The sequence below is a fragment of the Glycine soja genome, chromosome 10, assembly GCF_004193775.1.
Source record: "Glycine soja cultivar W05 chromosome 10, ASM419377v2, whole genome shotgun sequence".
NCBI classification, from domain to species: Eukaryota; Viridiplantae; Streptophyta; class Magnoliopsida; order Fabales; family Fabaceae; genus Glycine; species Glycine soja.
Window position 1 is genome coordinate 51,515,477 of NC_041011.1, and position 10,975 is coordinate 51,526,451.

Here is a 10,975-nt window from a genome sequence, read left to right on the forward strand (position 1 = left end):
CTGCTGCTGCTGCTGCTGCCACCTCTGAATATCATCCCGAAGAAGTCCCCCCCATCGTCACTGCTGGACCCGTCAGTGTTGCCTTTGCTGGTGGCTCCGGTCACGGTCCCACCGCCGTTGAAGCCGGGATATAAATCCCCATTATCCCTGTTCAATAATCTACTCATAAGAACTCTTAAAAAGGTACCCTTTTTTTTTGGTTTGGTAGACATGGAGAAAAAAAAAAGGCCAATAAAATGATGTAAACCTTGAGCTAACAAAAGTGAAAAAGCATCAGCTTCAAATTGAAGGAAAGACAAAGACAAATATCTTGTTTAGATCCTTTATTACAACATCACATCATCATCCTTCATATTGGCTTCAACTTGAAGAAAAGGTACATTATCAGATAGTTTGATTATTATTAATAATTTGTTGGGGGAGGTAGCCTCCCGTGACTCATGACATGAACACCTAAAGAGTAAGTGATCCTTTCAAGAGTGTCAATGCATAATTCTAGCCGCCTTAATTGCAATTAATTAAAAGGTGACGATAGTAGGAATAAGTGAGTGGATCTCAGACGTAAGAAAGATGGGCCTTTGGCCCGGAAACCATGGGAGAATGAGTCAAAGTATCCATGGAAAAGACCAGGAGATAAGATGCACTTGTGTAAAGAAACATAGGTGACTAGATTCAACAAATTAAGGCAAAGAAGTCAAATTAGAAATAAATTAGTTTAGGTAGTAGTTTGAAATTCCTAAGACAGATGCTAATAAGGTGAGTTTTACTGCCTATTAGTATTTGGTAAGTATATTAGAAAAAATTAAATTTATTGTTAGCATTTCTTGGCTCAGAGGACAGTCAGTCACTCAAAAGAGTAACGAACATATTCTGAATCTTGTCGAGAGAAGAACTAGTAACACATTTTTTATTATTAATTAGAAATTTATTAGAAACTAAAAATTCATGAGTGGAGTTTGTTAAATAAGAAGTGACACCTATAATATATTGAAATTTCCAATACAAAATAAAAAATAAAAAATGTAAGGTAATGTGTTGCTAAGATTTCTCTCATTGTTAAGAAGTTGATTGACAGTGCAATGAGGGTAGACTGCGGGTAGTGGCTACTAGTGCTAAACAAGAGCCACTAGGCATTGACAATTCAAATTAGATGTAAGGCCATTGTTGCAAAGTGGCAGCAGATCTTCAAAAACTGTCCTAGAGAATGGTTGTTACACTAAGATAATGAATGAATGGACTCTAGAGTTGATTAGTCATTTGTTACGAACCAGAAACAGAGAACTAAATGTAACAGTGAGAAAAAAAGAAGATCACAGGGCTTTATTAATTGTAATAAAAAGATGAAGACAATTACAGAAAAGTGGAATAACAATTCCTGGATTTCTGACTCAGAGCTAGGCCCCGTTTAGGAAGTTAACACTTCCTAACCATTCTAGTGACTTAATACAATCCAAGATAAATTCCCATTCCCTTTCCTACTCCTTATATAACAGAACTACTCAACTAGGCCCTCACTCCAAGACCACGTCACTCCCATAACTAACTAGCCACTAATTCCCTTTTTGCCCCTTCTAGAATACACCTGCCATATCCTAGGCTTATTTGTCTCATTATGAATCAGCTGCTCACGTGGCAATGCTGCCTGGGACCTATCAATACTCCCCTCTTCAGCTGCAATCTTGTCCTCAAGATTGAATTTAGGGAACTGACTTTTCATCATGATTGCTTCTTCCCATGTGGCTTCTTCAGCAGTTTTTCCCTTCCATTGAATCAGTACTTGCTTGCTCTCCTCTCCCTGTTGTCGTACTTTCCTAGTGGCCAAAACAGCTGCAGGTTCATACTCTTCCATCTGATCTTCCTCCAGCAGTTCAGGTAATTCCTCCTCTTCCTGATAATTTCCCACTGCCTTCTTAAGTAGAGACACATGGAACACCGGGTGTACTCTGGACCCTACAGGTAGCTTCAACTTATAGGCAACAGCACCAATCCTTTCTAAAATAGGGTAAGGCCCATAATACCTTGCTGACAGTTTGGCATTAATCCTTGTCACCACTGATTTCTGCCTATGCGCTCTGAGCTTAACAAACACCCACTCCCCCACAGCAAAGCTCTTGTCCAGCCTCTTCTTGTCTGCTTGGTTCTTCATCCTTTCTTGTGCCTTTAGCAGTTGGTTTTTCAATTGTCTCAGAGCCTCATCTATGTCAATCAATTCTCTTTGCACTGCCTCTACTCTTGTCTCTCCTTGTAACCATCTTGTCAACTTAGGTGGCGGCCTCCCATACACAATCTCAAATGGAGTCTTCTCAGTAGCAGCATGGTAATTAGTGTTGAACCAATATTCAGCCCAATGCACCCATGATACCCATGTTTTGGGCTGATCAGCAATGAAGCACCGTAAATAGGTCTCCAAGCACCTATTCACCACCTCTGTCTGCCCATCAGATTCTGGATGATATGCTGAACTCATCTTCAATTGTGTTCCCTGCATCCTAAACAACTCTCTCCAGAAACTGCTCATGAACAGGGGATCCCTATCCTGACAATGGAAAGTGGTATCCCATGCAACTTCACCACCTCTTTGCAGAAAATCTCAGCTATACTTCTGGCTGTATAAGGGTGTTTGAGAGGGACGAAATGTGAGTATTTGGACAGCCTGTCCACCACCACCAATATGGCCTCAAACCCCTTAGACTTGGGTAATCCAGAGATAAAGTCCATGGAGATGTCCTCCCATACCTGTTCAGGCACCGGTAAAGGCTGTAATAGCCCTCCTGGAGATGTAGCTAAATATTTTTGCCTTTGACATACATCACAGCTCCTGACATATTCCTGTACTGCTCCCTTCATCCCAATCCAATACACATTAGCAGCAATTCTCCTGTAAGTCTTGTAAAACCCAGAATGGCCTCCTTGTGGGGTAGCATGGAACTCTCTCAAAAAAGTAGGGATGAGCTGTGATTTGCTAGATATGACCAATCTGCCATCATAAAATAAAACTCCCTGCTTATACTCATATCCTGGTTTGGCTCCAGAATCTTGCTGCAACTGCCTAATGATGTCCTGTAACTTGGGATCTTGGTTAATTTCCTCCTTAACTTGCTGCTCCTGATCCCATTGTGCACAAGATGTGATTTGATTCAATTTTGTCCCTTCATGCATCCTGGACAACGCATCAGCTCCTTTATTCAATTGTCCTTGTTTATACACAATCTCAAAATCGTAGCCCAACAACTTGGCTGCCCAATTCTATTGCTCTGCTGTCACAATTCTCTGCTGCATCAGTTGTTTCAGACTTTTTTGATCAGTGGAAACTATAAACTTCCTCCCTAAAAGATAAGGTCTCCAGTGCTGTATTGCTAACACTACTGCCATCAATTCTTTCTCATAAGCAGATTTCGTCAAATTCCTCGCTCCCAATGCCTTACTAAAGTATGCAACGGGCTTCTTGTCTTGCATTAAAATTGCTCCTATACCACCACCAGAGGCATCACACTCAATCACAAACCCTTTTGAAAAGTCTGGTAAAGACAGAACTGGAGATGTAGTCAATCTCTCCTTCAACTCATCAAATGCCTTCTGCGCTTCCACTCCCCACTTGAAATTATCTTTCTTGGTTAATTCAGTCAGGGGTTTAGCTATCTTCCCATAATCCCTTATGAACTTTCTGTAATAACCAGTGAGCCCCAAAAATCCTCTCACTCCCTTTACATTCTTAGGAGTAGGCCATGCCATCACACTCTTCACCTTGTTTGGATCTACAGCCACTCCCTCTTCAGTTATCATATGACCCAAATACTCCACCGTTTTCTGAGCGAAATAGCATTTCTTTTTGTTAGCTACTAGGCTGTGTTGAGCCAGCAACTGCAGCACCTCCTTCAAATGCTTCGCGTGAGCCTCCCATCCTCTACTATAAATTAGTATGTCATCAAAAAACACCAGCACACACTTTCTCAGTAACGGACGAAAAACATCATTCATGAGGCTTTGGAAAGTTGAAGGAGCATTCATGAGCCCAAAAGGCATCACCAAAAACTCATAATGCCCCTCATGTGTTCTAAAGGCTGTTTTACCAATATCAGACTCCTTAACCCTTACTTGATGGTATCCAGACTTTAAATCCAACTTGGAATAAAAGTTGGCACCATGTAGCTCGTCAAGTAACTCCTCAATAACAGGGATAGGAAATTTATCCGGAACTGTCACTTTATTGAGTGCTCTGTAATCAATGCACATCCTCCATGTATTGTCCTTTTTTTTTACTAGAATCACGGGGCTGGAAAAAGAACTGGTGCTGTGTCTGATGACCCCTGCTGCCAGCATCTCTTGGACTTGTTTCTCAATTTCATTCTTGTGATGATGGGGATACCTGTATGGTCTCACATTTACTGCTCCATGATTCTCTAACAAGTTAATGGCGTGCTCCTTGTTCCTTCTAGGGGGAAGACCAAAGGGCTCTTGGAACACTTGTGCATATTGTTCTAAAATTAAACCCAACTCCTTGTGTTGGTGTGCAGTCAGCCTTGTCCCTCCTTCTACTCCTCTCTTCTCCATCCCCCATAACTCCTTTGGTTTGTTGAACTTTGGCTTAGACAGGATGCACTGCAGCGCCACCAATTCCCTTTCACACCCATCAATTCCTTGCAATATAACCCATTTCTTATTGCTCCAAAAACTCATCGTCTGCTGACGCCAATTCACAATCATATCCCCTAAGGTCTTGAGCCACTTCATTCCCAGCACGACATCTATTCCTCCCAATTCAAACAGGTGCATCTCTGGAGATAACTTGAACTCACCAATGTTCAATTCCAACCCTTTAACCACGCCTTGAGATTGAGACCGAGAGCCATCTCCAAGCTTGATGCTCATGGATGGGGTTTCTTCTATGGGCCACTCCATCTTGTGTACCAACTTCTGGGAAACGAAGTTGTGCGTCGCACCACTATCCACCAAGATTAACACCGGAACACCACATATCCTCCCCTGCAGCTTGACCGTTTTATGGTTCTCATACGCAATGTGATTCAAGTTCAGAACACACATTTCAGCCTTATCGTCTTCATCAGACTCTTCCACCTCTACTGCTATTACCTTCGCCTCCGCCTCCTCGTCGTCGTCATCCTCCAACACCAGAATCTTCAGATGTTTTTCAGGACACTTGTGCATGGGGTGGAAAGCGCCTCCACATTTGAAACAAAGTCCTTTCTGTTTCCTTTCCATCATCTCCTGATAAGATAAATGTGTGAATCCCCTTTCTCGTGGTCCATTGCGCCTCTTATCATTATGGGCCATTTTATCTCCCTTAGGCCCAACTCCACTTCTTTTCTCTTCTTCCTGTCCTTTTACCATGACCCAGTCAGTGCTTCCTTTACCCGACCCATGGGAACTGGGCCGGTGTGACCCATTCCCAGATTTGGACCCACGGTAAAAACCCGACCCGATGCCCTTAATCTCCTTCTCCACTGCTCTTGTCACTTGCAAGAGCTTCGTTCTACTCATCTCCCCCATCGCTGCCAAACTCCTCACCTTCCCACGGATCTCCGTCTTCAACCCATGTAAAAAATACCCCAGGAACTGTTTATCTGGAAGTCTAGGTATTTGTGCTGTGAGATACTCAAACTCGGTGATATATTCATCCACAGTCCCTTCTTGCTTCAACTCCGTCAGCTGTTCATACACGTCACCTTCCCCATGACCTCCATACCTTCCGAGCAGTTCATCCTTCAGATTTTCCCAAGACAGATCCTCATTTTCCCCAATTAGTGAATTGAAAAAATGGATCGTCGGACCCTCCATACATAGTTGCGCCAACCTCACCTTGATCTCCGGTGTGGTATCCTGAACTCGAAAATAGATCTCGGCACGTGAGATCCACCCTGCCGGATCCTCGCCGGTGAAAGATGGTAATTCTACCTTCTTCACTGCGTGACGAAATTCCGCTAGCGATTCTTCCCGGATCCTGTTGGTATGCGCCCTCTTTGACTCCTTCGTTTCCAACAACGGCGTATTCGTCGGTGTTCCCTTCACCGATCCTCCAGGACCTTCCTCCTCAAACATCGTCTTCCCCAGACACTTCTCAAGCATCGCAAGCAGATTCGCATGGTTCTCCCTCACCGCATTCTGTACGTCAGCAAGTGTGGTACGTACTTCTGAGATCTCACTTTCTAGAGCTTCGACCTTAGCTTCCATCTGTTTGATCGTCGTTTTCTTGACCGGTGGCATTCACTGGTTCCCCGTCGGAGATCCGGCAAGTCGGACCAATTTGTTACGAACCAGAAACAGAGAACTAAATGTAACAGTGAGAAAAAAAGAAGATCACAGGGCTTTATTGATTGTAATAAAAAGATGAAGACAATTACAGAAAAGTGGAATAACAATTCCTGGATTTCTGACTCAGAGCTAGGCCCCGTTTAGGAAGTTAACACTTCCTAACCATTCTAGTGACTTAATACAATCCAAGATAAATTCCCATTCCCTTTCCTACTCCTTATATAACAGAACTACTCAACTAGGCCCTCACTCCAAGACCACGTCACTCCCATAACTAACTAGTCACTAATTCCCTTCTTGCCCCTTCTAGAATACACCTGCCATATCCTAGGCTTATTTGTCTCATTATGAATCAGCTGCTCACGTGGCAATGCTGCCTGGGACCTATCAATGTACTAGTATGGACTAAACAGCAAGGTTAATAACGGTGGTGACAGCAAGAGCAAGTTGTGATCGAGATGCTCCTTTGGTGAGTGAGTTGTGACTGGTATGTGTCGAATCAGAAATGGGCCCAAAAGTGCTCCAAAACACGTTATTATTATACTGTGCAACAAAGTCCCACTCTTACTTGGTGGAAAGCAGATACAAAGGAATATAATTTGTGAGCCGAAACATCCGACGTGGAGGTTCAAACCCTAGCTTTCAACCCTACACTTCACTCCTCTCTTTTATTTATGTGGTTCCATCCAGACAGCACCCCTTTTTGGCCCTTTCTTTTTTTCTTCCCAAATAATTTCATTATTAGATATGAACGAAATTTTGTGAACTACACTTCCAATTCTAAAATGATTTTGAGATAGCATGGGCCAAGAGGGGTTTATAACAACCACAACACAAACACAACACCCACCCCCACCAACATATCCAAATTCCATAGTGGGATCAAAACAAAGTTCTCTGCTTTCAAAATCTTCCCTCCCCAAAAAAATAGAAAAGAAAAAAGATTTCATCTAGACTCGTGCATGCAAGAAAAAAAGATGAATGAAGACAAATAAACCGTAAATAAGGCTGTTGCCTGCTGTTGGGCCATGAGCTAGAGATTCCCCTTTCCCAATGACCTCACGATCACGTGCAACGCCCAAAAAGCCCCCACTTTCCCCCGATTTTTCTAAATTATTAATTAACATCACTAATCGCAATCTTGTGTAACTTTGTATCCCCTATAATAATTCAATTACCCAACCTAGTAAAGTGAGATTTAGCATAAACCCATGTTTAGGAAACAAGACGTGAAAGTGGAAACACGTAAAAAACATATTACTAATATCCCACAGAGCTTTTCACAGAACTCCAACCAATGAGAATCGGAACAATTTGTACTACACAGTTGGCATTTTGCTGAACCGCGTCATTTAACAATTGCGGGGGGCATGTGGGTCAGGTCAAAAGACAGGAAGGGACATTTCCGTAAATTAAATTATAATGAAAAGACTGTCGAAACCCTATTAATCCAACAGACGAGATTACCCTTTACAGGTAATGTCAGATGCGAGTAGGGGCAGGCTTAAGATTATTCGATTTGAGAATTCAATTGAAAAGGGAATGAATACTAATTAATACCTGGGATCACCCAAGACACCGGAGTACATAGTGAGCTGGTCAATTTGCACGGCGGATTTGGCTTGCACACTGGTGGCCTCTTGGTACTGGCCACTCTGCCCCGCAGCACCCGATGGTACAAAGAACGCTCCATTTACCATTATGTCCCCTTCCGTCCTCCAATTCCAACCACTCCACTCTCTATCGTCTGTGTCCACGCGCTTCGTCACCTGCCATTCCAAAAACACCAGTCAAAAAACCACCAAAGACATATTCAAATAATAAAAAAAAAAGGTGAAAAAAACATTTGACCTCCTTGGCATCAGGGTCTCCGGGAGCCGTGTAACGGTTGCCCTGGCTGTTGATGGTGGGGTTAGCGCTACCGCCGATAGCATACATCCTCCACTGCGTGAAGTCATTATTAACGACGTGGATATAACCGAGCCTGCATCGTGGCATGCGCTGCACCAAACCCTCGCCGAAGTGATTAAACGCGATTGTAACCTGCATGCCCCTATCCACCAAGTACTTATCATCGTGTCCAAGAAGCATCACCTCATCATGGTGCGCAAAATGACTATTCGAAATAGTAATCCCAGTGGACCCCATAATAGCATCGATCAAGCCGTCCGTGCAATAAGACAGCGAGCAATGGTCGATCCAGATCTTCCGCGAGCCAAAAATCGAAATCCCATCACCGTCCGATTTGCCTCTCCACCCTACGTGCGTTGGACTGGCTCGTATGTTGGTGTTCCCGGAGGGAGTGCAGTGGTGGACGTGGATGTTGTGGATGATGATGTTGGAGACGTACTGGAGCGTGATGCAGCCGTGGCCGGTGACGTGGACGTTGGCTCCGCGGCCGTCCAGGGTCTTGTAGCTGTTGAATATGAGCTCGTGTTTTAGGTTGATGGTCATGTCGGCGGCGAAGACTATCCAGAGTGCCTCGTCTTGGATGACGGCGTGGCGGAGGGTGCCCGGAATGGGGTTGGCAGGGTCGCGGTCCGAGGAGTCCGTCACGATGTAGATCTGCCCGCCTTTGCCGCCCATGGCGTATTTGCCGAACCCGAGGCCGCACTCCGCCAGCTTCTGCCGCTCCGCCGCCCAGTTCGGCTCGCACCGCCAGCAGTCGTCGATGGGGTTTCCTGTCAGACACGAAGACATGCCTTGTTGTTCGTCCTTTGACAGCATTTCCCTTCTCCGTAGTGAGGCATTCACCTTCCTGCAAAACAAAACAAAAAAAGTTAAACTTTTTAGTAGTGTGTTTTAAGGGGTTAAGAGAAGTAGTACTGTAGTAGTGTATAATGTGGGTTGTTACCGTTGGATATCTTGGACGACGGATTCGGGGTGAGGGTATTGATGGGGCAGGGTGAGGTTGAGGTTGAGAAGAGCGTTGATTGGGGGTGAGAAGGAACTTAAAAGGCACATAAAAAGAATGCAGGTGATGGGGAGCATTGTTCTTTCAAGGAACAAACAATTATGATTGAGTTTGGGTTTGGGAAGGGGTTTGTTTTGTCTGTTTTTTTGTGTTGTAAAATGATGCTTGGCTTGGGATGATGTTTTCCTCTTGAATGCACAATTACTTATGAAGCTCGAAAATTTGGGGGAAATAGGAGGGGTTTTTATAATAACTAGATTTATAATAGTAATGGTCGGGTAATTATTCTAGGATGGAAAAATTAGTAAGTTGCTTTGTGGGTGGGGTTTTTATAATAACTAGATTTATAATAGTAATGGTCGGATAATTATTCCAGGATGGAAAAATTAGTAAGTTGCTTTGTGGGTGGGGTTTTTTTTGGAGGGTTTTAAGTTCATTTGGAAGGAAGGAAGAGAATGGAGTTGCTGTAGTTTATGCATGAATTGATGAGGGAAATGGATGAGAGAGAAAGAGAGAGATTGTTTTGTTTTGTTGTGTCTCCCCCCCTTTCCAATTCTATTCTGCCTCCCTCAGTTACTCACATTCTTTGCCTTGCCTTGCTTACTAGTCCTATCCAGGCATTGCGGCTAAATAATAATAAAGATCAATCGAGGAGGAAAATTAAAACTGCAGAGAAAGACTTATCCAAATGGTGAAGGGAAGTCGAAGTAATTTCTTCTCTTCTACATCAAAATTATCCACTTCTTTTCCTGAATGGATAATTTGCAATCATGCAAAGGGTACAATACATAGTGTAGGGGTTTGACAAATTCCTATGGGTAATTACAGAAATAAGACAAGAAAAAAATAGCAGAAAAATTAAGAAATCCTAATCTAATAAAAACAAGAAATGATATACAAATATTTTTTAATTTTAAACCTTTTATTAATATTTTTTTATCGCATGATAAATCTTATCATATATATTTTTACCTTTTTTTTTAAGTGTTAGATAAATTAAGAGGTATCCTTCAAAGATTTTTCAATACAGATTTGTAAGCTACGTCCCTATAACTGTGCTCATCATCAATATTATATGGATTAAGATTCTTTGCGGGAGGTCTTATTCGCATTAATCCCCAACCTCCGCTTATGAATGAATAGGTGGGAAAAGATTTGGGGTGGATACTGATGCACAAGATTACATCTCTGGGAGTGGAAATGCAGGCCTCCTTCCTTACAAAGATTTCCTTCCTTTTCTTTGAGAGCATAAAGAAAAGTAGCAAAGATACAAAGGGAAGAGGGGAAACAAACAAGTATCTTTGGGGCCTTGATGTGTGTATTTAGCACGCCGCAAGCTTTCTTTCCCAAAACAGTGACTTCAAAAATAAGTTTGAAATATCTTATTGTTTCAATTTTACTACGAATTGTATTAATCTTTACATTTTCTTACAAAATCATAAACATAAATGATTGTAGGTTCTGTCTAATTTTGTTGCCGCCGTTGTAAAAAAGAAAATAAATATACTAATATTCTGTTGTGTGGAATTTGAATTAAATATAGTATTTTTTTATCAACTCAAATGAAAGGTAATATTTTAAAAAGAGAAAATAGTCAATATATTAATATTGTAAAAAGAATTTGCATTGTTTTTTTAAAATAAGATAATTTAAAATTGTATGCACCTAATTCCATAATGTCTATTTCACAATTCAAATGCGTCTATAATTTCTTTTACCAACCATAAATTTCATTCATATGATGTTTGAGTTTATGATCAGAATATTTCACGGGTCTGGTGGGTGTTTTGC

At 42.2% G+C, this 10,975-nt stretch overlaps 1 long non-coding RNA gene across 1 annotated transcript; it reads left to right on the forward strand.

The window, feature by feature from the left end:
* Positions 1-90: 90 nt before the first annotated feature.
* LOC114372419 lies at positions 91-10,653 on the forward strand. Its single transcript, XR_003658209.1, has 2 exons — positions 91-183; positions 10,328-10,653. It is a non-coding gene; the product is annotated as an uncharacterized LOC114372419 (long non-coding RNA).
* Positions 10,654-10,975: the final 322 nt, after the last annotated feature.